This window comes from Anthonomus grandis, unplaced genomic scaffold (genome assembly GCF_022605725.1).
Source record: "Anthonomus grandis grandis unplaced genomic scaffold, icAntGran1.3 ctg00000294.1, whole genome shotgun sequence".
In the NCBI taxonomy this organism is placed as follows: Eukaryota; Metazoa; Arthropoda; class Insecta; order Coleoptera; family Curculionidae; genus Anthonomus; species Anthonomus grandis.
This window is the reverse complement of record NW_026088450.1, coordinates 174377-200597: the sequence shown is the minus strand read 5'-3', so window position 1 is coordinate 200597 and position 26221 is coordinate 174377.

The window sequence follows — 26221 nt, the reverse complement described above, 5'->3', positions numbered from 1 at the left end:
AAAATCCAACGGTTTTGTCTTAGTTTCGACGTTCTGAATCCAACGAGACTATTCCCAAAGTCGTAGCTCTTTTACTAACCGAGATACAAACTTTTGGTTTCCATATATGTGCACCATAAACCAAAAGTTTGGAAGTCTATATCTCGGCTTCTATAAGTACTAGCATTATAAATCCAACGGTTTTGTCTTAGTTTCGACGTTCTGAATCCAACGAGACTATTCCCAAAGTCGTAGCTCTTTTACTAACTGAGATACAAACTTTTGGTTTCCATATATGTGCACCAAAAACCAAAAGTTTGGAAGTCTATATCTCGGCTTCTATAAGTACTAGCTTTAAAAATTCAACGGTTTTGTCTTAGTTTCGTTGTTCTGAATCCAACGAGACTATTCCCAAAGTCGTAGCTCTTTTACTAATTAAGATACAAACTTTTGGTTTCCATATATGTGCACCAAAAACCAAAAGTTTGGAAGTCTATATCTCGGCTTCTATAAGTACTAGCTTTAAAAATCCAACAATTTTGTCTTAGTTTCGACGTTCTGAATCCAACGAGACTATTCCCAAAGTCGTCGCTCTTTTACTAACCGAGATACAAACTTTTGGTTTCCATATATGTGCACCAAAAACCCAAAGGTTGGAAGTCTGTATCTCGGCTTCTATAAGTACTAGCTTTAAAAATCCAACGGTTTTGTCTTAGTTTCGTTGTTCTGAATCCAACGAGACTATTCTCAAAGTCGTAGCTCTTTTACTAACCGAGATACAAACTTTTGGTTTCCATATATGTGCACCAAAAACCAAAAGTTTGGAAGTCTATATCTCGGCTTCTATAATTACTAGCATTAAAAATCCAACGGTTTTGTCTTAGTTTCGACGTTCTGAATCCAACGAGACTATTCTTAAAGTCGTAGCTCTTTTACTAACCGAGATACAAACTTTTGGTTTCCATATATGTGCACCAAAAACCAAAAGTTTGGAAGTCTATATCTCGGCTTCTATAAGTACTAGCTTTAAAAATCCAACGGTTTGGTCTTAGTTTCGACGTTCTGAATCCAACGAGACTATTCACAAAGTCGTAGCTCTTTTACTAACCGAGATACAAACTTTTGGTTTCCATATATGTGCACCAAAAACCCAAAGGTTGGAAGTCTGTATCTCGGCTTCTATAAGTACTAGCTTTAAAAATCCAACGGTTTTATCTTAGTTTCGACGTTCTGAATCCAACGAGACTATTCCCAAAGTTGTAGCTCTTTTACTAACCGAGATACAAACTTTTGGTTTCCATATATGTGCACCAAAAACCAAAAGTTTGGAAGTCTATATCTCGGCTTCTATAAGTACTAGCTTTAAAAATCCAACGGTTTTGTCTTAGTTTCAACGTTCTGAATCCAACGAGACTATTCCCAAAGTCGTAGCTCTTTTACTAACCGAGATACAAACTTTTGGTTTCCATATATGTGCACCAAAAACCAAAAGTTTGGAAGTCTATATCTCGGCTTCTATAAGTACTAGCTTTAAAAATCCAACGGTTTTGTCTTAGTTTCGACGTTCTGAATCCAACGAGACTATTCCCAAAGTCGTAGCTCTTTTACTAACCGAGATACAAACTTTTGGTTTCCATATATGTGCACCAAAAACCCAAAGGTTGGAAGTCTGTATCTCGGCTTTTATAAGTACTAGCTTTAAAAATCCAACGGTTTTGTCTTAGTTTCGTTGTTCTGAATCCAACGAGACTATTCCCAAAGTCGTAGCTCTTTTACTAACCGAGATACAAACTTTTGGTTTCCATATATGTGCACCAAAAACTAAAAGTTTGGAAATCTATATCTCGGCTTCTATAAGTACTAGCTTTAAAAATCCAACGGTTTTGTCTTAGTTTCGACGTTCTGAATCCAACGAGACTATTCCCAAAGTCGTAGCTCTTTTACTAACCGAGATACAAACTTTTGGTTTCCATATATGTGCACCATAAACCAAAAGTTTGGAAGTCTATATCTCGGCTTCTATAAGTACTAGCATTATAAATCCAACGGTTTTGTCTTAGTTTCGACGTTCTGAATCCAACGAGACTATTCCCAAAGTCGTAGCTCTTTTACTAACTGAGATACAAACTTTTGGTTTCCATATATGTGCACCAAAAACCAAAAGTTTGGAAGTCTATATCTCGGCTTCTATAAGTACTAGCTTTAAAAATTCAACGGTTTTGTCTTAGTTTCGTTGTTCTGAATCCAACGAGACTATTCCCAAAGTCGTAGCTCTTTTACTAACCAAGATACAAACTTTTGGTTTCCATATATGTGCACCAAAAACCAAAAGTTTGGAAGTCTATATCTCGGCTTCTATAAGCACTAGCTTTAAAAATCCAACGGTTTTGTCTTAGTTTCGACGTTCTGAATCCAACGAGACTATTCCCAAAGTCGTAGCTCTTTTACTAACCGAGATACAAACTTTTGGTTTCCATATATGTGCACCAAAAACCCAAAGGTTGGAAGTCTGTATCTCGGCTTTTATAAGTACTAGCTTTAAAAATCCAACGGTTTTGTCTTAGTTTCGTTGTTCTGAATCCAACGAGACTATTCTTAAAGTCGTAGCTCTTTTACTAACCGAGATACAAACTTTTGGTTTCCATATATGTGCACCAAAAACCAAAAGTTTGGAAGTCTATATCTCGGCTTCTATAAGTACTAGCTTTAAAAATCCAACGGTTTTGTCTTAGTTTCGACGTTCTGAATCCAACGAGACTATTCCCAAAGTCGTAGCTCTTTTACTAACCGAGATACAAACTTTTGGTTTCCATATATGTGCACCAAAAACCAAAAGTTTGGAAGTCTATATCTCGGCTTCTATAAGTACTAGCTTTAAAAATCCAACGGTTTTGTCTTAGTTTCGACGTTCTGAATCCAACGACACTATTCCCAAAGTCGTAGCTCTTTTACTAACCGAGATACAAACTTTTGGTTTCCATATATGTGCACCAAAAACCCAAAGGTTGGAAGTCTGTATCTCGGCTTCTATGAGTACTAGCTTTAAAAATCCAACGGTTTTGTCTTAGTTTCGACGTTACGAATCAAACGAGACTATTCCCAAAGTCGTAGCTCTTTTACTAACTGAGATACAAACTTTTGGTTTCCATATATGTGCACCAAAAACCAAAAGTTTGGAAGTCTATATCTCGGCTTCTATAAGTACTAGCTTTAAAAATTCAACGGTTTTGTCTTAGTTTCGTTGTTCTGAATCCAACGAGACTATTCCCAAAGTCGTAGCTCTTTTACTAATTAAGATACAAACTTTTGGTTTCCATATATGTGCACCAAAAACCAAAAGTTTGGAAGTCTATATCTCGGCTTCTATAAGTACTAGCTTTAAAAATCCAACAATTTTGTCTTAGTTTCGACGTTCTGAATCCAACGAGACTATTCCCAAAGTCGTCGCTCTTTTACTAACCGAGATACAAACTTTTGGTTTCCATATATGTGCACCAAAAACCCAAAGGTTGGAAGTCTGTATCTCGGCTTCTATAAGTACTAGCTTTAAAAATCCAACGGTTTTGTCTTAGTTTCGTTGTTCTGAATCCAACGAGACTATTCTCAAAGTCGTAGCTCTTTTACTAACCGAGATACAAACTTTTGGTTTCCATATATGTGCACCAAAAACCAAAAGTTTGGAAGTCTATATCTCGGCTTCTATAATTACTAGCATTAAAAATCCAACGGTTTTGTCTTAGTTTCGACGTTCTGAATCCAACGAGACTATTCTTAAAGTCGTAGCTCTTTTACTAACCGAGATACAAACTTTTGGTTTCCATATATGTGCACCAAAAACCAAAAGTTTGGAAGTCTATATCTCGGCTTCTATAAGTACTAGCTTTAAAAATCCAACGGTTTGGTCTTAGTTTCGACGTTCTGAATCCAACGAGACTATTCACAAAGTCGTAGCTCTTTTACTAACCGAGATACAAACTTTTGGTTTCCATATATGTGCACCAAAAACCCAAAGGTTGGAAGTCTGTATCTCGGCTTCTATAAGTACTAGCTTTAAAAATCCAACGGTTTTATCTTAGTTTCGACGTTCTGAATCCAACGAGACTATTCCCAAAGTTGTAGCTCTTTTACTAACCGAGATACAAACTTTTGGTTTCCATATATGTGCACCAAAAACCAAAAGTTTGGAAGTCTATATCTCGGCTTCTATAAGTACTAGCTTTAAAAATCCAACGGTTTTGTCTTAGTTTCAACGTTCTGAATCCAACGAGACTATTCCCAAAGTCGTAGCTCTTTTACTAACCGAGATACAAACTTTTGGTTTCCATATATGTGCACCAAAAACCAAAAGTTTGGAAGTCTATATCTCGGCTTCTATAAGTACTAGCTTTAAAAATCCAACGGTTTTGTCTTAGTTTCGACGTTCTGAATCCAACGAGACTATTCCCAAAGTCGTAGCTCTTTTACTAACCGAGATACAAACTTTTGGTTTCCATATATGTGCACCAAAAACCCAAAGGTTGGAAGTCTGTATCTCGGCTTTTATAAGTACTAGCTTTAAAAATCCAACGGTTTTGTCTTAGTTTCGTTGTTCTGAATCCAACGAGACTATTCCCAAAGTCGTAGCTCTTTTACTAACCGAGATACAAACTTTTGGTTTCCATATATGTGCACCAAAAACCCAAAGGTTGGAAGTCTGTATCTCGGCTTTTATAAGTACTAGCTTTAAAAATCCAACGGTTTTGTCTTAGTTTTGTTGTTCTGAATCCAACGAGACTATTCCCAAAGTCGTAGCTCTTTTACTAACCGAGATACAAACTTTTGGTTTCCATATATGTGCACCAAAAACCCAAAGGTTGGAAGTCTGTATCTCGGCTTTTATAAGTACTAGCTTTAAAAATCCAACGGTTTTGTCTTAGTTTCGTTGTTCTGAATCCAACGAGACTATTCCCAAAGTCGTAGCTTTTTTACTAACCGAGATACAAACTTTTGGTTTCCATATATGTGCACCAAAAACCAAAAGTTTGGAAGTCTATATCTCGGCTTCTATAAGTACTAGCTTTAAAAATCCAACGGTTTTGTCTTAGTTTCGACGTTCTGAATCCAACGAGACTATTCATAAAGTCGTAGCTCTTTTACTAACCGAGATACAAACTTTTGGTTTCCATATATGTGCACCAAAAACCAAAAGTTTGGAAGTCTATATCTCGAGTTCTATAAGTACTAGCTTTAAAAATCCAACGGTTTTGTCTTAGTTTCGTTGTTCTGAATCCAACGAGACTATTCCCAAAGTCGTAGCTCTTTTACTAACCGAGTGTTAGCTCAAAGTAGTGGACTGTATGAATGAAAACTGTGCTGCACTTTACTAACAGAAACTATAATTTTTACTTCAAAAATTACAAATAAAGCGCGACAAAAAGATTCTAGCGGGACGACCCTTCTAGAACCCACACAGATCTCTCTTTTCTCCACGTCGCAGCGTGGCTAGTACAAAAAATGGAGGGGCAAAAGCGGCGTTGTCGGTTGTTACATAAATACCCTTTAAAACGTCTTGAAAAATAATAATTATGCTCAAACATGCCGCCCGCCTTGAAATACTTAATTTCAACACAACAAATAAATAAAATTACAAAATGTAAAGCTTGCCTTAGGCTTGACAAAATAAACGACTTCAAAATAAACACTTGAACACAAACCTTGACTCTAAAATTTCTTAAAGCTTATTCTACTGGCAATACACAAATTTTAGAGATTGCACGTTTATACACTGAACCATCAGCACATTTCAAAGTCACAACACGCGTGATATTATCTGGACCTGGATGAAGTTCAAGGACACGTCCAACCTTTCATTTGCAAACTGGAACATTGTCTTCTTTGACGATCACTAGACTGCCGACCTTTAACAAAGTTACATAGGACTTCTTCCATTTGAGACGTGACTGTAACTCGAATATATACTCCAAACTCCATCTCTTCCAGAAGTGCTGGATCATAGCTTGAAGACTTTGGTATTTATTGAGACGATTCTCTGCAACTTCGGTATAAACTGGCTCCGGAATAGCAGTGAGGGGTTTTCCCACCAAAAAATGTCCAGGAGTGAGTGGAGTGGGGTCTTGCGGGTCCGTAGATAATGGTGATAGTGATCGGGAGTTTAACACTCCTTCAATTTGGATTATCACTGTACTCAGGTCCTCATAAGATAATTTAGAATCACCCATAATCCGCTTTAAGTGAAACTTAAACCCTTTTACGCCGGCTTCCCACAACCCACCGAAGTTGGGAGCTGTAGGCGGATTAAAATGCCAAGAGATACTTTCCGTGGACAAAGTTGAACCTATTTTGTCGGTATTTGACCTTAGGAAATCAAAAAGTACTGAATTGGCTCCAACAAAATTTGAACCATTGTCCGAATAGATATGTAAAGGTTTTCCACGTCTGGCAATAAAACGCTTTAATACCGCAATAAAAGCTGAAGGAGTTAAATCAGTTACCACATCCAAGTGAACGCATTTGGTACTCATACACACAAAAATACATATATAGGCCTTTAAAATTTTCGGATTTCTGGTTTTCCTATCTCTTATGGATATAGGCTTTTATAAGTACTAGCTTTAAAAATCCAACGGTTTTGTCTTAGTTTCGTTGTTCTGAATCCAACGAGACTATTCCCAAAGTCGTAGCTCTTTTACTAACCGAGATACAAACTTTTGGTTTCCATATATGTGCACCAAAAACCCAAAGGTTGGAAGTCTGTATCTCGGCTTTTATAAGTACTAGCTTTAAAAATCCAACGGTTTTGTCTTAGTTTCGTTGTTCTGAATCCAACGAGACTATTCCCAAAGTCGTAGCTTTTTTACTAACCGAGATACAAACTTTTGGTTTCCATATATGTGCACCAAAAACCAAAAGTTTGGAAGTCTATATCTCGGCTTCTATAAGTACTAGCTTTAAAAATCCAACGGTTTTGTCTTAGTTTCGACGTTCTGAATCCAACGAGACTATTCATAAAGTCGTAGCTCTTTTACTAACCGAGATACAAACTTTTGGTTTCCATATATGTGCACCAAAAACCAAAAGTTTGGAAGTCTATATCTCGAGTTCTATAAGTACTAGCTTTAAAAATCCAACGGTTTTGTCTTAGTTTCGTTGTTCTGAATCCAACGAGACTATTCCCAAAGTCGTAGCTCTTTTACTAACCGAGTGTTAGCTCAAAGTAGTGGACTGTATGAATGAAAACTGTGCTGCACTTTACTAACAGAAACTATAATTTTTACTTCAAAAATTACAAATAAAGCGCGACAAAAAGATTCTAGCGGGACGACCCTTCTAGAACCCACACAGATCTCTCTTTTCTCCACGTCGCAGCGTGGCTAGTACAAAAAATGGAGGGGCAAAAGCGGCGTTGTCGGTTGTTACATAAATACCCTTTAAAACGTCTTGAAAAATAATAATTATGCTCAAACATGCCGCCCGCCTTGAAATACTTAATTTCAACACAACAAATAAATAAAATTACAAAATGTAAAGCTTGCCTTAGGCTTGACAAAATAAACGACTTCAAAATAAACACTTGAACACAAACCTTGACTCTAAAATTTCTTAAAGCTTATTCTACTGGCAATACACAAATTTTAGAGATTGCACGTTTATACACTGAACCATCAGCACATTTCAAAGTCACAACACGCGTGATATTATCTGGACCTGGATGAAGTTCAAGGACACGTCCAACCTTTCATTTGCAAACTGGAACATTGTCTTCTTTGACGATCACTAGACTGCCGACCTTTAACAAAGTTACATAGGACTTCTTCCATTTGAGACGTGACTGTAACTCGAATATATACTCCAAACTCCATCTCTTCCAGAAGTGCTGGATCATAGCTTGAAGACTTTGGTATTTATTGAGACGATTCTCTGCAACTTCGGTATAAACTGGCTCCGGAATAGCAGTGAGGGGTTTTCCCACCAAAAAATGTCCAGGAGTGAGTGGAGTGGGGTCTTGCGGGTCCGTAGATAATGGTGATAGTGATCGGGAGTTTAACACTCCTTCAATTTGGATTATCACTGTACTCAGGTCCTCATAAGATAATTTAGAATCACCCATAATCCGCTTTAAGTGAAACTTAAACCCTTTTACGCCGGCTTCCCACAACCCACCGAAGTTGGGAGCTGTAGGCGGATTAAAATGCCAAGAGATACTTTCCGTGGACAAAGTTGAACCTATTTTGTCGGTATTTGACCTTAGGAAATCAAAAAGTACTGAATTGGCTCCAACAAAATTTGAACCATTGTCCGAATAGATATGTAAAGGTTTTCCACGTCTGGCAATAAAACGCTTTAATACCGCAATAAAAGCTGAAGGAGTTAAATCAGTTACCACATCCAAGTGAACGCATTTGGTACTCATACACACAAAAATACATATATAGGCCTTTAAAATTTTCGGATTTCTGGTTTTCCTATCTCTTATGGATATAGGACCAGCATAATCAATGCCCGTATGTGTAAACACTGCTTGGAATGCGGTTAATCGACTTTCAGGTAAGCTGCCCATCAAATAGTTTTGAGAAATTGGTTTTGCCTTGAAACATACAACACAACTCCTTACTATAGATCTGCAAATTCTTCGACCAGAAATTGGCCAAAAACGTTGTCGAATTGAATATAAGAGCTGTTGAGGCCCGCAATGAAGTAATTTTACATGTTCCTGCCTTAATATTAAAGAAGTCAACATATGCTTAGGATGCAAAATAATAGGATGTTTCTGCTCCGTAGAGATGTTTGCCCTTTGAATGCGTCCTCCAACTCTTATCAAGCCTTCATTGTCCAAGAAAGGATTCAAACATAAGATACGACTTGAATTTGACACCAGGCTCTTTCTTTTCAAAGCAACATATTCTTTAGAAAACGATTGTAATTGACAGATCCTTAACAAGCAAATAAGAGCACAATTCAACTCGTCACCACTAATGGGACCATTTATCTTAACCTTTGACTTAAGACGATGATAAAACCGAAAACAATACGAAATAATTCGCTGTAACTTTAATAAAGATGAATATCTTAAAAAATCAAATTCAAATCTCTCTTCTACACCTCCATAATGACTCAAAACCCTTTGTTCTGGTATATCAAATTTAGGTTCTATTAGATTTTGCATATCGGGAGGTGGACTAGAAAATATGTCAATAGGCCCTTTCCACCACAACTCTAAGGAAAGCAAATAAGCAGCGGAAGTTCCTCTAGAAAGGCAATCTGCTGGATTCATCTCTGATCTAATATGGTGCCAATTTTCAGGGATAGATAAATTCTGAATTTCAGTTACCCGGTTTGCTACGAAAGTTTTCCACCTACTGAGGCAAGCTTGAATCCAGCACAATGCGATTGACGAATCAGTCCAATAAACACAATGGTCAATTGACACGCATATTGAATTTCTGACCTTCTCAACCAACTTAACCGTGACAACCGCGGCACAAAGCTCCAACCTCGGAAGGGTAATTTTCTTTAATGGCGCCACACGAGACTTAGCCAATATTAAATGCGAAGAAATATATTCGCCCGTAGATGAAAATGAAACCAAATATACGCAACCACCGTAAGCCTTTTCCGATGCATCTGCAAAACCGTGAACTTGCAAAATCTTCCAATTATCACCCAAAACATAGCGAGGGACATTTACCTGACTTAGAAATTGCAAATCTTTATAAAACTCTAGCCACCTTTCTGCTAGACTTTGAGGAACTGACTCGTCCCATGATAGGCGATTCTGCCAAAGAGTTTGCAATATTAATTTTGCAACTACAATAATTGGACCTAGTAATCCAAGTGGATCAAATATCTGACTAGTGATAGACAGAATTAATCTTTTTGTTATTCTTTTAGGTACATCACCATTTATTATGGAATAATGAATAGAGTCCTGCGCGGCATCCCAGAATAAACCCAATGTTTTATTTTGTTGGCCTTCACCTAATTGTAAAATGCTGGAAAACTCATTTTTATCAATTTCAAATTGTGATACCAGCTCAGACTTATTTGAAAGCCACTTCCGAAGCTTAAAACCCGCGGTATTGAGAATAAAAGAAATTTCATGCTGAAGTTGCAATAGAGCAGCTTGCGAAAACTCCCCAGCTAATAAATCATCTAAATAGAAGCAATTCATAATCGCTTGACTTGCTTTGGGATATTTATCTTTATACTCCAAACCCAACTGATATAAGCAACGGACCGCTAAGAATGGCGAGGAGGCACAACCGTAAGTGACGGTATTAAGCTCAAAACATTCAATTTCTGCGGATAAATCGCCAATATTTTTCCATAATATTCTTTGATATCCACGTTGACTAGGGTCAATTAATACCTGTCGGTACATTTTTGTGATATCTGCATTAATCACGAAAGGATAAATTCGGAAGTTTAAAAGAATAGCCAATAAATCATTTTGAATTGTGGGACCAACATGTTGTACATCATTTAAAGAGAGTCCCGTATCAGTTTGAGCCGAAGCATCAAAAACAACCCTGACTTTGGTCGTTAAGTTACCCTCTTTAACCACAGCATGATGTGGTAAATAGCAATATTTATTCGAATCACTCGAGTCGATAGAAAAGTTTTTAACTTTAGTCATGTGTCCCAGATCCCTATATTCATTAAGAAACGCTATATAATCCTCTTTTAAAACTTCATCTTTAAGTAATCTTTTTTCTAAATAAATTAATCTTCTATACGCCATCTGTTTTGAAAAACCTAGCTGATGCAAATTCTCTTTAAAGGGGTATTTAACTACGAAACGACCTTCGGAATTGCGCGCGAAGCTGCTCACAAAATGTTCTTCACAATCTTGTTCAGATTTCGACAAAACTTTACTATTTGACTCGCATTCCTTCAGTTCCCAAAATTTAGTTAAGCTTTGATCAATACTCTGCTCAAAAGAATGACATGCCAAAACTCTATTCTCAGAAACAGGGATACATTTTGGATTAAAGTTACCTGCAACAATCCATCCCAACCTACTATTCTGAAGAACAGGCATGCCCGGGCTACAAATTTGATTCATAAGTAGAATTCTATAAAATATATCATTACCTAACAACATATCAATATTACCCCGTACATTAAATGTATCATCAGCCAAGCTTATATTCCCTGGAATTTTCCACTGAGAAATATTAAAAGACATATAAGGCAAATCTTGCGTAATTTTTGAAATTACTAAACAAGGAATTATTTCTTTAAAATCGTCACAAATATTCGACATAATAGTTACGTTTACTCGAGAACTCGATGTAGCTGACAATGCCTGAGCCAAACCCCTAATCTCATAATCAACATTTTGCCGCTTTAAACCTAATTTACTAACCAAACTCTCCGATATAAAGTTACTTTGCGACCCTGGATCCAACAACGCCCTGATTATAAAAATATTTCCGCGTGAATCGAAAACCCGTATTTTAGCTGTTGCTAAAAGCGACAACGTTGCCTTAACATTCGAATCCACGTGGTTGACTTCCCCTATTGTGGCGCTCAAAGCTACGGCATTTCATGAGTCGAATTTTCGATCCCGTTCGTTACTGGCGGAGGGGAGTTGTCCGAAACGAAAGGCCTACTATGCACGGGCGCAACCGGAGACTGGATGTTTAAATGCAATAATGAATTATGTTTTTCTCCACATTGACGACAAATATTAGATTTAGGACAATTATTTTGGGTATGATCAGGACTAAAACAATTACTACACAGTTTCATTTTATTTACTGCCGCAATTCTAGAATTAACATTAAGGTTTTTAAATGCGAAACATTTGTAAATCGAATGATTTTTCTTGCAATAATAACATGAAAACTTCGATTGTATTGTTGTTGCAGCATGACATTTAACCCTTTCACATTTAATAGGCAACTTACCATCCTGTTTTGAAGCCTCCAACTTCTCAAGTAGTTCGCACTTTGCTTTTAAAAACTTATTAACATCTTCCAATCCTGGCAACTCACCTTTTATGGGAAAACTTTCCCATTCGCGACGGGTCACAGAATCAAATTTATTTATCAGCATAAACACGATTAATGTGTCCCACTGATCAACTTCTTGCCCAAGACTTTTTAATGATCTTAAATTTTTATTAAATAGATCGTATACTTTGCGCAGCTCTGAATGGGACTCTTTTATGATTTTAGGACAATCAAATAAGTTTTTAACATAGTTGTATACAATTAATCGCTTATTTTCGTACCTATCTGACAATATTGACCAAGCATTTGAATAGTTGTCATTCGTAACTTGCAAATTAGCAATGGCTTGTAAAGGTTCACCTTCAAGAAAGGATTTTAAATAAAAGAACTTTTCAACGTCCGATAGATGCACATTTTTATGAACAATGGCTTGAAACGCATCTCTAAATTCGAGCCATTTTTCATACGACCCATTAAAAACCGGCAACTTCAGATCAGGTAATTTTATTGAGGGTTTAGATGAGACCACATTTTGCGCGTCATGAGTACTAACTGCGCTATTATTAATGACTACCGAAGTCTGCGAATTTATTTCCTCTTTTTCTTTAATAATTGATTTTAAACTGCAAATTAGTGAAAAATATTCATTCTCAAAACCTACTCTGTTCAAAGACTCTTCCTCAAAAATTTTACTAGAATCCTCATCACTTTGCGATTCCAAGGTCATTTGACATTCGATGTCAGATTGAACATCGTTAAACTGACACAAAAGAGGTTCAACGTTATCTAATCTTGTCTTAATTTGTATCAAATTTAATTCGGTCAAATAATCTAAATCAATAGAGTCTAAAAAGGACTTGGTCCTGGTTAAATATCCCTTGATATTTCCCCTTTTTATCTTTAATTTACGTAGATCCTCCATGTTACCAATAAATTATAATAAAATAAACACACAAATGATTCTAGTTCTTACCAAAACCTAAATACAGTACACAATACCAAATGAAAGACCAAAATCATAAATTTATTATCATGGAACGGACTTACTCTCTCGTCGACCCAATTTCTTCGGACTGGAACCTTCTAACGTAGGCCATACACATCAACCTGCCTGTACGATGACGATGCGACGGCTACACGGGCCAACATGGCCGCCTGACTGCGGATATTTTATCTGAGCAATCACTTCAAATACTGACCCATCCGTCTCGATTGGACCAAAAATGTTAGCTCAAAGTAGTGGACTGTATGAATGAAAACTGTGCTGCACTTTACTAACAGAAACTATAATTTTTACTTCAAAAATTACAAATAAAGCGCGACAAAAAGATTCTAGCGGGACGACCCTTCTAGAACCCACACAGATCTCTCTTTTCTCCACGTCGCAGCGTGGCTAGTACAAAAAATGGAGGGGCAAAAGCGGCGTTGTCGGTTGTTACATAAATACCCTTTAAAACGTCTTGAAAAATAATAATTATGCTCAAACACCGAGATACAAACTTTTGGTTTCCATATATGTGCACCAAAAACCAAAAGTTTGGAAGTCTATATCTCGGCTTCTATAAGCACTAGCTTTAAAAATCCAACGGTTTTGTCTTAGTTTTGACGTTCTGAATCCAACGAGACTATTCCCAAAGTCGTAGCTCTTTTACTAACCGAGATACAAACTTTTGGTTTCCATATATGTGCACCAAAAACCCAAAGGTTGGAAGTCTGTATCTCGGCTTTTATAAGTACTAGCTTTAAAAATCCAACGGTTTTGTCTTAGCTTCGTTGTTCTGAATCCAACGAGACTATTCCCAAAGTCGTAGCTCTTTTACTAACCGAGATACAAACTTTTGGTTTCCATATATGTGCACCAAAAACCAAAAGTTTGGAAGTCTATATCTCGGCTTCTATAAGTACTAGCTTTAAAAATCCAACGGTTTTGTCTTAGTTTCGACGTTCTGAATCCAACGAGACTATTCCCAAAGTCGTAGCTCTTTTACTAACCGAGATACAAACTTTTGGTTTCCATATATGTGCACCAAAAACCAAAAGTTTGGAAGTCTATATCTCGGCTTCTATAAGTACTAGCTTTAAAAATCCAACGGTTTTGTCTTAGTTTCGACGTTCTGAATCCAACGAGACTATTCCCAAAGTCGTAGCTCTTTTACTAACCGAGATACAAACTTTTGGTTTCCATATATGTGCACCAAAAACCAAAAGTTTGGAAGTCTATATCTCGGCTTCTATAAGTACTAGCTTTAAAAATCCAACGGTTTTGTCTTAGTTTCGACGTTCTGAATCCAACGAGACTATTCTTAAAGTCGTAGCTCTTTTACTAACCGAGATACAAACTTTTGGTTTCCATATATGTGCACCAAAAACCCAAAGGTTGGAAGTCTGTATCTCGGCTTTTATAAGTACTAGCTTTAAAAATCCAACGGTTTTGTCTTAGTTTCGTTGTTCTGAATCCAACGAGACTATTCCCAAAGTCGTAGCTCTTTTACTAACTGAGATACAAACTTTTGGTTTCCATATTTGTGCACCACAAACCAAAAGTTTGGAAGTCTATATCTCGGCTTCTATAATTACTAGCATTAAAAATCCAACGGTTTTGTCTTAGTTTCGACGTTCTGAATCCAACGAGACTATTCTTAAAGTCGTAGCTCTTTTACTAACCGAGATACAAACTTTTGGTTTCCATATATGTGCACCAAAAACCAAAAGTTTGGAAGTCTATATCTCGGCTTCTATGAGTACTAGCTTTAAAAATCCAACGGTTTGGTCTTAGTTTCGACGTTCTGAATCCAACGAGACTATTCCCAAAGTCGTAGCTCTTTTACTAACCGAGATACAAACTTTTGGTTTCCATATATGTGCACCAAAAACCCAAAGGTTGGAAGTCTGTATCTCGGCTTCTATAAGTACTAGCTTTAAAAATCCAACGGTTTTATCTTAGTTTCGACGTTCTGAATCCAACGAGACTATTCCCAAAGTTGTAGCTCTTTTACTAACCGAGATACAAACTTTTGGTTTCCATATATGTGCACCAAAAACCAAAAGTTTGGAAGTCTATATCTCGGCTTCTATAAGTACTAGCTTTAAAAATCCAACGGTTTTGTCTTAGTTTCGACGTTCTGAATCCAACGAGACTATTCCCAAAGTCGTAGCTCTTTTACTAACCGAGATACAAACTTTTGGTTTCCATATATGTGCACCATAAACCAAAAGTTTGGAAGTCTATATCTCGGCTTCTATAAGTACTAGCATTATAAATCCAACGGTTTTGTCTTAGTTTCGTTGTTCTGAATCCAACGAGATTATTCCCAAAGTCGTAGCTCTTTTACTAACCGAGATACAAACTTTTGGTTTCCATATATGTGCACCAAAAACCAAAAGTTTGGAAGTCTATATCTCGGCTTCTATAAGCACTAGCTTTAAAAATCCAACGGTTTTGTCTTAGTTTCGACGTTCTGAATCCAACGAGACTATTCCCAAAGTCGTAGCTCTTTTACTAACCGAGATACAAACTTTTGGTTTCCATATATGTGCACCAAAAACCCAAAGGTTGGAAGTCTGTATCTCGGCTTTTATAAGTACTAGCTTTAAAAATCCAACGGTTTTGTCTTAGCTTCGTTGTTCTGAATCCAACGAGACTATTCCCAAAGTCGTAGCTCTTTTACTAACCGAGATACAAACTTTTGGTTTCCATATATGTGCACCAAAAACCAAAAGTTTGGAAATCTATATCTCGGCTTCTATAAGTACTAGCTTTAAAAATCCAACGGTTTTGTCTTAGTTTCGACGTTCTGAATCCAACGAGACTATTCCCAAAGTCGTAGCTCTTTTACTAACTGAGATACAAACTTTTGGTTTCCATATATGTGCACCAAAAACCAAAAGTTTGGAAGTCTATATCTCGGCTTCTATAAGTACTAGCTTTAAAAATTCAACGGTTTTGTCTTAGTTTCGTTGTTCTGAATCCAACGAGACTATTCCCAAAGTCGTAGCTCTTTTACTAATTAAGATACAAACTTTTGGTTTCCATATATGTGCACCAAAAACCAAAAGTTTGGAAGTCTATATCTCGGCTTCTATAAGTACTAGCTTTAAAAATCCAACAATTTTGTCTTAGTTTCGACGTTCTGAATCCAACGAGACTATTCCCAAAGTCGTCGCTCTTTTACTAACCGAGATACAAACTTTTGGTTTCCATATATGTGCACCAAAAACCCAAAGGTTGGAAGTCTGTATCTCGGCTTCTATAAGTACTAGCTTTAAAAATCCAACGGTTTTGTCTTAATTTCGTTGTTCTGAATCCAACGAGACTATTCTCAAAGTCGTAGCTCTTTTACTAACCGAGATACAAACTTTTGGTTTCCATATATGTGCACCAAAAACCCAAAGGTTGGAAGTCTGTATCTCGGCTTTTATAAGTACTAGCTTTAAAAATCCAACGGTTTTGTCTTAGTTTCGTTGTTCTGAATCCAACGAGACTATTCCCAAAGTCGTAGCTCCTTTACTAACCGAGATACAAACTTTTGGTTTCCATATATGTGCACCAAAAACTAAAAGTTTGGAAATCTATATCTCGGCTTCTATAAGTACTAGCTTTAAAAATCCAACGGTTTTGTCTTAGTTTTGACGTTCTGAATCCAACGAGACTATTCCCAAAGTCGTAGCTCTTTTACTAACCGAGATACAAACTTTTGGTTTCCATATATGTGCACCATAAACCAAAAGTTTGGAAGTCTATATCTCGGCTTCTATAAGTACTAGCATTATAAATCCAACGGTTTTGTCTTAGTTTCGTTGTTCTGAATTTAACGAGATTATTCCCAAAGTCGTAGCTCTTTTACTAACCGAGATACAAACTTTTGGTTTCCATATATGTGCACCAAAAACCAAAAGTTTGGAAGTCTATATCTCGGCTTCTATAAGCACTAGCTTTAAAAATCCAACGGTTTTGTCTTAGTTTCGACGTTCTGAATCCAACGAGACTATTCCCAAAGTCGTAGCTCTTTTACTAACCGAGATACAAACTTTTGGTTTCCATATATGTGCACCAAAAACCCAAAGGTTGGAAGTCTGTATCTCGGCTTTTATAAGTACTAGCTTTAAAAATCCAACTGTTTTGTCTTAGTTTCGTTGTTCTGAATCCAACGAGACTATTCCCAAAGTCGTAGCTCTTTTACTAACCGAGATACAAACTTTTGGTTTCCATATATGTGCACCAAAAACCAAAAGTTTGGAAATCTATATCTCGGCTTCTATAAGTACTAGCTTTAAAAATCCAACGGTTTTGTCTTAGTTTCGACGTTCTGAATCCAACGAGACTATTCCCAAAGTCGTAGCTCTTTTACTAACCGAGATACAAACTTTTGGTTTCCATATATGTGCACCATAAACCAAAAGTTTGGAAGTCTATATCTCGGCTTCTATAAGTACTAGCATTATAAATCCAACGGTTTTGTCTTAGTTTCGACGTTCTGAATCCAACGAGACTATTCCCAAAGTCGTAGCTCTTTTACTAACTGAGATACAAACTTTTGGTTTCCATATATGTGCACCAAAAACCAAAAGTTTGGAAGTCTATATCTCGGCTTCTATAAGTACTAGCTTTAAAAATTCAACGGTTTTGTCTTAGTTTCGTTGTTCTGAATCCAACGAGACTATTCCCAAAGTCGTAGCTCTTTTACTAATTAAGATACAAACTTTTGGTTTCCATATATGTGCACCAAAAACCAAAAGTTTGGAAGTCTATATCTCGGCTTCTATAAGTACTAGCTTTAAAAATCCAACAATTTTGTCTTAGTTTCGACGTTCTGAATCCAACGAGACTATTCCCAAAGTCGTCGCTCTTTTACTAACCGAGATACAAACTTTTGGTTTCCATATATGTGCACCAAAAACCCAAAGGTTGGAAGTCTGTATCTCGGCTTCTATAAGTACTAGCTTTAAAAATCCAACGGTTTTGTCTTAGTTTCGTTGTTCTGAATCCAACGAGACTATTCTCAAAGTCGTAGCTCTTTTACTAACCGAGATACAAACTTTTGGTTTCCATATATGTGCACCAAAAACCAAAAGTTTGGAAGTCTATATCTCGGCTTCTATAATTACTAGCATTAAAAATCCAACGGTTTTGTCTTAGTTTCGACGTTCTGAATCCAACGAGACTATTCTTAAAGTCGTAGCTCTTTTACTAACCGAGATACAAACTTTTGGTTTCCATATATGTGCACCAAAAACCAAAAGTTTGGAAGTCTATATCTCGGCTTCTATAAGTACTAGCTTTAAAAATCCAACGGTTTGGTCTTAGTTTCGACGTTCTGAATCCAACGAGACTATTCACAAAGTCGTAGCTCTTTTACTAACCGAGATACAAACTTTTGGTTTCCATATATGTGCACCAAAAACCCAAAGGTTGGAAGTCTGTATCTCGGCTTCTATAAGTACTAGCTTTAAAAATCCAACGGTTTTATCTTAGTTTCGACGTTCTGAATCCAACGAGACTATTCCCAAAGTTGTAGCTCTTTTACTAACCGAGATACAAACTTTTGGTTTCCATATATGTGCACCAAAAACCAAAAGTTTGGAAGTCTATATCTCGGCTTCTATAAGTACTAGCTTTAAAAATCCAACGGTTTTGTCTTAGTTTCAACGTTCTGAATCCAACGAGACTATTCCCAAAGTCGTAGCTCTTTTACTAACCGAGATACAAACTTTTGGTTTCCATATATGTGCACCAAAAACCAAAAGTTTGGAAGTCTATATCTCGGCTTCTATAAGTACTAGCTTTAAAAATCCAACGGTTTTGTCTTAGTTTCGACGTTCTGAATCCAACGAGACTATTCCCAAAGTCGTAGCTCTTTTACTAACCGAGATACAAACTTTTGGTTTCCATATATGTGCACCAAAAACCCAAAGGTTGGAAGTCTGTATCTCGGCTTTTATAAGTACTAGCTTTAAAAATCCAACGGTTTTGTCTTAGTTTCGTTGTTCTGAATCCAACGAGACTATTCCCAAAGTCGTAGCTCTTTTACTAACCGAGATACAAACTTTTGGTTTCCATATATGTGCACCAAAAACTAAAAGTTTGGAAATCTATATCTCGGCTTCTATAAGTACTAGCTTTAAAAATCCAACGGTTTTGTCTTAGTTTCGACGTTCTGAATCCAACGAGACTATTCCCAAAGTCGTAGCTCTTTTACTAACCGAGATACAAACTTTTGGTTTCCATATATGTGCACCATAAACCAAAAGTTTGGAAGTCTATATCTCGGCTTCTATAAGTACTAGCATTATAAATCCAACGGTTTTGTCTTAGTTTCGACGTTCTGAATCCAACGAGACTATTCCCAAAGTCGTAGCTCTTTTACTAACTGAGATACAAACTTTTGGTTTCCATATATGTGCACCAAAAACCAAAAGTTTGGAAGTCTATATCTCGGCTTCTATAAGTACTAGCTTTAAAAATTCAACGGTTTTGTCTTAGTTTCGTTGTTCTGAATCCAACGAGACTATTCCCAAAGTCGTAGCTCTTTTACTAACCAAGATACAAACTTTTGGTTTCCATATATGTGCACCAAAAACCAAAAGTTTGGAAGTCTATATCTCGGCTTCTATAAGTACTAGCTTTAAAAATCCAACGGTTTTGTCTTAGTTTCGACGTTCTGAATCCAACGAGACTATTCCCAAAGTCGTAGCTCTTTTACTAACCGAGATACAAACTTTTGGTTTCCATATATGTGCACCAAAAACCCAAAGGTTGGAAGTCTGTATCTCGGCTTTTATAAGTACTAGCTTTAAAAATCCAACGGTTTTGTCTTAGTTTCGTTGTTCTGAATCCAACGAGACTATTCTTAAAGTCGTAGCTCTTTTACTAACCGAGATACAAACTTTTGGTTTCCATATATGTGCACCAAAAACCAAAAGTTTGGAAGTCTATATCTCGGCTTCTATAAGTACTAGCTTTAAAAATCCAACGGTTTTGTCTTAGTTTCGACGTTCTGAATCCAACGAGACTATTCCCAAAGTCGTAGCTCTTTTACTAACCGAGATACAAACTTTTGGTTTCCATATATGTGCACCAAAAACCAAAAGTTTGGAAGTCTATATCTCGGCTTCTATAAGTACTAGCTTTAAAAATCCAACGGTTTTGTCTTAGTTTCGACGTTCTGAATCCAACGACACTATTCCCAAAGTCGTAGCTCTTTTACTAACCGAGATACAAACTTTTGGTTTCCATATATGTGCACCAAAAACCCAAAGGTTGGAAGTCTGTATCTCGGCTTCTATGAGTACTAGCTTTAAAAATCCAACGGTTTTGTCTTAGTTTCGACGTTACGAATCAAACGAGACTATTCCCAAAGTCGTAGCTCTTTTACTAACTGAGATACAAACTTTTGGTTTCCATATATGTGCACCAAAAACCAAAAGTTTGGAAGTCTATATCTCGGCTTCTATAAGTACTAGCTTTAAAAATTCAACGGTTTTGTCTTAGTTTCGTTGTTCTGAATCCAACGAGACTATTCCCAAAGTCGTAGCTCTTTTACTAATTAAGATACAAACTTTTGGTTTCCATATATGTGCACCAAAAACCAAAAGTTTGGAAGTCTATATCTCGGCTTCTATAAGTACTAGCTTTAAAAATCCAACAATTTTGTCTTAGTTTCGACGTTCTGAATCCAACGAGACTATTCCCAAAGTCGTCGCTCTTTTACTAACCGAGATACAAACTTTTGGTTTCCATATATGTGCACCAAAAACCCAAAGGTTGGAAGTCTGTATCTCGGCTTCTATAAGTACTAGCTTTAAAAATCCAACGGTTTTGTCTTAGTTTCGTTGTTCTGAATCCAACGAGACTATTCTCAAAGTCGTAGCTCTTTTACTAACCGAGATACAAACTTTTGGTTTCCATATATGTGCACCAAAAACCAAAAGTTTGGAAGTCTATATCTCGGCTTCTATAATTACTAGCATTAAAAATCCAACGGTTTTGTCTTAGTTTCGACGTTCTGAATCCAACGAGACTATTCTTAAAGTCGTAGCTCTTTTACTAACCGAGATACAAACTTTTGGTTTCCATATATGTGCACCAAAAACCAAAAGTTTGGAAGTCTATATCTCGGCTTCTATAAGTACTAGCTTTAAAAATCCAACGGTTTGGTCTTAGTTTCGACGTTCTGAATCCAACGAGACTATTCACAAAGTCGTAGCTCTTTTACTAACCGAGATACAAACTTTTGGTTTCCATATATGTGCACCAAAAACCCAAAGGTTGGAAGTCTGTATCTCGGCTTCTATAAGTACTAGCTTTAAAAATCCAACGGTTTTATCTTAGTTTCGACGTTCTGAATCCAACGAGACTATTCCCAAAGTTGTAGCTCTTTTACTAACCGAGATACAAACTTTTGGTTTCCATATATGTGCACCAAAAACCAAAAGTTTGGAAGTCTATATCTCGGCTTCTATAAGTACTAGCTTTAAAAATCCAACGGTTTTGTCTTAGTTTCAACGTTCTGAATCCAACGAGACTATTCCCAAAGTCGTAGCTCTTTTACTAACCGAGATACAAACTTTTGGTTTCCATATATGTGCACCAAAAACCAAAAGTTTGGAAGTCTATATCTCGGCTTCTATAAGTACTAGCTTTAAAAATCCAACGGTTTTGTCTTAGTTTCGACGTTCTGAATCCAACGAGACTATTCCCAAAGTCGTAGCTCTTTTACTAACCGAGATACAAACTTTTGGTTTCCATATATGTGCACCAAAAACCCAAAGGTTGGAAGTCTGTATCTCGGCTTTTATAAGTACTAGCTTTAAAAATCCAACGGTTTTGTCTTAGTTTCGTTGTTCTGAATCCAACGAGACTATTCCCAAAGTCGTAGCTCTTTTACTAACCGAGATACAAACTTTTGGTTTCCATATATGTGCACCAAAAACCCAAAGGTTGGAAGTCTGTATCTCGGCTTTTATAAGTACTAGCTTTAAAAATCCAACGGTTTTGTCTTAGTTTCGTTGTTCTGAATCCAACGAGACTATTCCCAAAGTCGTAGCTCTTTTACTAACCGAGATACAAACTTTTGGTTTCCATATATGTGCACCAAAAACCCAAAGGTTGGAAGTCTGTATCTCGGCTTTTATAAGTACTAGCTTTAAAAATCCAACGGTTTTGTCTTAGTTTCGTTGTTCTGAATCCAACGAGACTATTCCCAAAGTCGTAGCTTTTTTACTAACCGAGATACAAACTTTTGGTTTCCATATATGTGCACCAAAAACCAAAAGTTTGGAAGTCTATATCTCGGCTTCTATAAGTACTAGCTTTAAAAATCCAACGGTTTTGTCTTAGTTTCGACGTTCTGAATCCAACGAGACTATTCATAAAGTCGTAGCTCTTTTACTAACCGAGATACAAACTTTTGGTTTCCATATATGTGCACCAAAAACCAAAAGTTTGGAAGTCTATATCTCGAGTTCTATAAGTACTAGCTTTAAAAATCCAACGGTTTTGTCTTAGTTTCGTTGTTCTGAATCCAACGAGACTATTCCCAAAGTCGTAGCTCTTTTACTAACCGAGTGTTAGCTCAAAGTAGTGGACTGTATGAATGAAAACTGTGCTGCACTTTACTAACAGAAACTATAATTTTTACTTCAAAAATTACAAATAAAGCGCGACAAAAAGATTCTAGCGGGACGACCCTTCTAGAACCCACACAGATCTCTCTTTTCTCCACGTCGCAGCGTGGCTAGTACAAAAAATGGAGGGGCAAAAGCGGCGTTGTCGGTTGTTACATAAATACCCTTTAAAACGTCTTGAAAAATAATAATTATGCTCAAACATGCCGCCCGCCTTGAAATACTTAATTTCAACACAACAAATAAATAAAATTACAAAATGTAAAGCTTGCCTTAGGCTTGACAAAATAAACGACTTCAAAATAAACACTTGAACACAAACCTTGACTCTAAAATTTCTTAAAGCTTATTCTACTGGCAATACACAAATTTTAGAGATTGCACGTTTATACACTGAACCATCAGCACATTTCAAAGTCACAACACGCGTGATATTATCTGGACCTGGATGAAGTTCAAGGACACGTCCAACCTTTCATTTGCAAACTGGAACATTGTCTTCTTTGACGATCACTAGACTGCCGACCTTTAACAAAGTTACATAGGACTTCTTCCATTTGAGACGTGACTGTAACTCGAATATATACTCCAAACTCCATCTCTTCCAGAAGTGCTGGATCATAGCTTGAAGACTTTGGTATTTATTGAGACGATTCTCTGCAACTTCGGTATAAACTGGCTCCGGAATAGCAGTGAGGGGTTTTCCCACCAAAAAATGTCCAGGAGTGAGTGGAGTGGGGTCTTGCGGGTCCGTAGATAATGGTGATAGTGATCGGGAGTTTAACACTCCTTCAATTTGGATTATCACTGTACTCAGGTCCTCATAAGATAATTTAGAATCACCCATAATCCGCTTTAAGTGAAACTTAAACCCTTTTACGCCGGCTTCCCACAACCCACCGAAGTTGGGAGCTGTAGGCGGATTAAAATGCCAAGAGATACTTTCCGTGGACAAAGTTGAACCTATTTTGTCGGTATTTGACCTTAGGAAATCAAAAAGTACTGAATTGGCTCCAACAAAATTTGAACCATTGTCCGAATAGATATGTAAAGGTTTTCCACGTCTGGCAATAAAACGCTTTAATACCGCAATAAAAGCTGAAGGAGTTAAATCAGTTACCACATCCAAGTGAACGCATTTGGTACTCATACACACAAAAATACATATATAGGCCTTTAAAATTTTCGGATTTCTGGTTTTCCTATCTCTTATGGATATAGGCTTTTATAAGTACTAGCTTTAAAAATCCAACGGTTTTGTCTTAGTTTCGTTGTTCTGAATCCAACGAGACTATTCCCAAAGTCGTAGCTCTTTTACTAACCGAGATACAAACTTTTGGTTTCCATATATGTGCACCAAAAACCCAAAGGTTGGAAGTCTGTATCTCGGCTTTTATAAGTACTAGCTTTAAAAATCCAACGGTTTTGTCTTAGTTTCGTTGTTCTGAATCCAACGAGACTATTCCCAAAGTCGTAGCTTTTTTACTAACCGAGATACAAACTTTTGGTTTCCATATATGTGCACCAAAAACCAAAAGTTTGGAAGTCTATATCTCGGCTTCTATAAGTACTAGCTTTAAAAATCCAACGGTTTTGTCTTAGTTTCGACGTTCTGAATCCAACGAGACTATTCATAAAGTCGTAGCTCTTTTACTAACCGAGATACAAACTTTTGGTTTCCATATATGTGCACCAAAAACCAAAAGTTTGGAAGTCTATATCTCGAGTTCTATAAGTACTAGCTTTAAAAATCCAACGGTTTTGTCTTAGTTTCGTTGTTCTGAATCCAACGAGACTATTCCCAAAGTCGTAGCTCTTTTACTAACCGAGTGTTAGCTCAAAGTAGTGGACTGTATGAATGAAAACTGTGCTGCACTTTACTAACAGAAACTATAATTTTTACTTCAAAAATTACAAATAAAGCGCGACAAAAAGATTCTAGCGGGACGACCCTTCTAGAACCCACACAGATCTCTCTTTTCTCCACGTCGCAGCGTGGCTAGTACAAAAAATGGAGGGGCAAAAGCGGCGTTGTCGGTTGTTACATAAATACCCTTTAAAACGTCTTGAAAAATAATAATTATGCTCAAACATGCCGCCCGCCTTGAAATACTTAATTTCAACACAACAAATAAATAAAATTACAAAATGTAAAGCTTGCCTTAGGCTTGACAAAATAAACGACTTCAAAATAAACACTTGAACACAAACCTTGACTCTAAAATTTCTTAAAGCTTATTCTACTGGCAATACACAAATTTTAGAGATTGCACGTTTATACACTGAACCATCAGCACATTTCAAAGTCACAACACGCGTGATATTATCTGGACCTGGATGAAGTTCAAGGACACGTCCAACCTTTCATTTGCAAACTGGAACATTGTCTTCTTTGACGATCACTAGACTGCCGACCTTTAACAAAGTTACATAGGACTTCTTCCATTTGAGACGTGACTGTAACTCGAATATATACTCCAAACTCCATCTCTTCCAGAAGTGCTGGATCATAGCTTGAAGACTTTGGTATTTATTGAGACGATTCTCTGCAACTTCGGTATAAACTGGCTCCGGAATAGCAGTGAGGGGTTTTCCCACCAAAAAATGTCCAGGAGTGAGTGGAGTGGGGTCTTGCGGGTCCGTAGATAATGGTGATAGTGATCGGGAGTTTAACACTCCTTCAATTTGGATTATCACTGTACTCAGGTCCTCATAAGATAATTTAGAATCACCCATAATCCGCTTTAAGTGAAACTTAAACCCTTTTACGCCGGCTTCCCACAACCCACCGAAGTTGGGAGCTGTAGGCGGATTAAAATGCCAAGAGATACTTTCCGTGGACAAAGTTGAACCTATTTTGTCGGTATTTGACCTTAGGAAATCAAAAAGTACTGAATTGGCTCCAACAAAATTTGAACCATTGTCCGAATAGATATGTAAAGGTTTTCCACGTCTGGCAATAAAACGCTTTAATACCGCAATAAAAGCTGAAGGAGTTAAATCAGTTACCACATCCAAGTGAACGCATTTGGTACTCATACACACAAAAATACATATATAGGCCTTTAAAATTTTCGGATTTCTGGTTTTCCTATCTCTTATGGATATAGGACCAGCATAATCAATGCCCGTATGTGTAAACACTGCTTGGAATGCGGTTAATCGACTTTCAGGTAAGCTGCCCATCAAATAGTTTTGAGAAATTGGTTTTGCCTTGAAACATACAACACAACTCCTTACTATAGATCTGCAAATTCTTCGACCAGAAATTGGCCAAAAACGTTGTCGAATTGAATATAAGAGCTGTTGAGGCCCGCAATGAAGTAATTTTACATGTTCCTGCCTTAATATTAAAGAAGTCAACATATGCTTAGGATGCAAAATAATAGGATGTTTCTGCTCCGTAGAGATGTTTGCCCTTTGAATGCGTCCTCCAACTCTTATCAAGCCTTCATTGTCCAAGAAAGGATTCAAACATAAGATACGACTTGAATTTGACACCAGGCTCTTTCTTTTCAAAGCAACATATTCTTTAGAAAACGATTGTAATTGACAGATCCTTAACAAGCAAATAAGAGCACAATTCAACTCGTCACCACTAATGGGACCATTTATCTTAACCTTTGACTTAAGACGATGATAAAACCGAAAACAATACGAAATAA